The sequence below is a fragment of the Morus notabilis genome, unplaced genomic scaffold (genome assembly GCF_000414095.1).
Source record: "Morus notabilis unplaced genomic scaffold, ASM41409v2 Scaffold677, whole genome shotgun sequence".
NCBI lineage: Eukaryota > Viridiplantae > Streptophyta > Magnoliopsida > Rosales > Moraceae > Morus > Morus notabilis.
Window position 1 is genome coordinate 347,342 of NW_010363200.1, and position 1,671 is coordinate 349,012.

A 1,671-nucleotide genomic window follows, 5' to 3' on the forward strand; every position below is an offset into this window, starting at 1 on the left:
TATCCCTGTTGGCAATAATCACTGCATTATGATGTGACAGTCATGTGATTTTAGCCCAGTTATTTTATTCTTCCCTTCGATCACATTTTTCTTTAAATTTGAAGCAAATCCATCAGGAAACCTTACTGATTTTAGAAAATCACAAAACTTTTTACTGTCGTCGGGAGATAGTGTATAAGACGCATGTGGTTTCATCCAACGATCACCGTCTTTGTACAAATGCAACTCCTTGCACACCCCCATATTTTGTAGATCGATTCTTGCCTTATCCGCATCCTTACTTTTTCCGTCAATGTCTAGAATTGTGCCTAATAAGCTGTCGCATACATTCTTCTCAATATGCATGACATCTAAGTTGTGACGTAACGATAATGACTTCCAATAAGGCAACTCCCAAAAGATACTCTTCTTTGTCCAATTAAGCTCGCTTGTATGTCTTTTCTGCTTCTTACCACCGTACTTTTCATGTTTACCAGGCAATCTGAAGGACACATTTTGTAACTGAGCTAAGATTTGGTGAACAGATTTTCAAGTCGGTGGAGGTCGTTTCTCAACCATACCGCCAAACTTTTTATTTTTTCTCATCCTATGTTTAATAGGAAGCCATTGCCGATGGCCAACAAAACAAGTCTTACCTGTTATCCTCTTTGAATGAGTTGTATCGTTGCAAGTTGGGCATACTAAATAGCCCTGACCACTCCATCCAGATAAACTACTACGAGCAGGGAAATCATTAACAGTCATGAGCAACATTGCTCGCATCTGAAATAATGTATTCGAAACTGCGTCACGTACAATTACTCCTTCATTCCACAAATGTTTTAGCTCATCCACAAGGGGCCTTAAAAAGACATCCATATCCTTTCCGGGTGCATTTGGGCCAGGAATCAACAATGTCAACATCTTATAAGGATCCTTAATGCATAACCACAGAGGTAAATTGTAGGCTGCTAAAACCACCGGCCACATACTGTATGAGAGGCTCATGTTCCCGAAAGGATTGAAACCATCAGCGGCCAACCCCAAGCGAACATTTCTTAGCTCACGTGAAAACTCATGATACTTTTCATCTACCTCCTTCCATTCAATACCATCGACTGGATGACGCATTAAATCCTCATCATTTGAACGCCCACGATGGTGCCACGTCATATCTTTAGCTGTGTGACATGAACCGTACGGACGCTTCAACCGATCTGTTAACGGGAAATAACGTAGTACTTTCCACGGGACTTGTTTAGTACCCTTTGTCTTTTTTTTCTTCCAACGGGATGTTTTAAATACAGGACATATTTGTAGATCAGCGTTTTCTTTCCAAAACAAAGCACAATCGTACTTGCAGACATGAATTGTTTCGTAACCCAATCCAAGTTTACTCATGAGCTTCTTCGACTCATAATGAGAAGAAGGTAACTTCACATCCGAAAATGCATCTTTCAATAGACTTAAGACAACATCCATACACTCATTAGGCCACTTGTATAACACTTTTAAATGCATCAATTTCACTAAGAAATTTAAAGATGAATACTTAGTGCAGCCCGGATACAATCCCACCTGGAGCTCAGAAAGTAGATCCTTAAATTCAACGTACTGTGCATCTTCTAGATCCACATGCGTCTCATCCAACATTCCATGGTCATCATTAATCCCAGCAACGTCTTCTAAGAC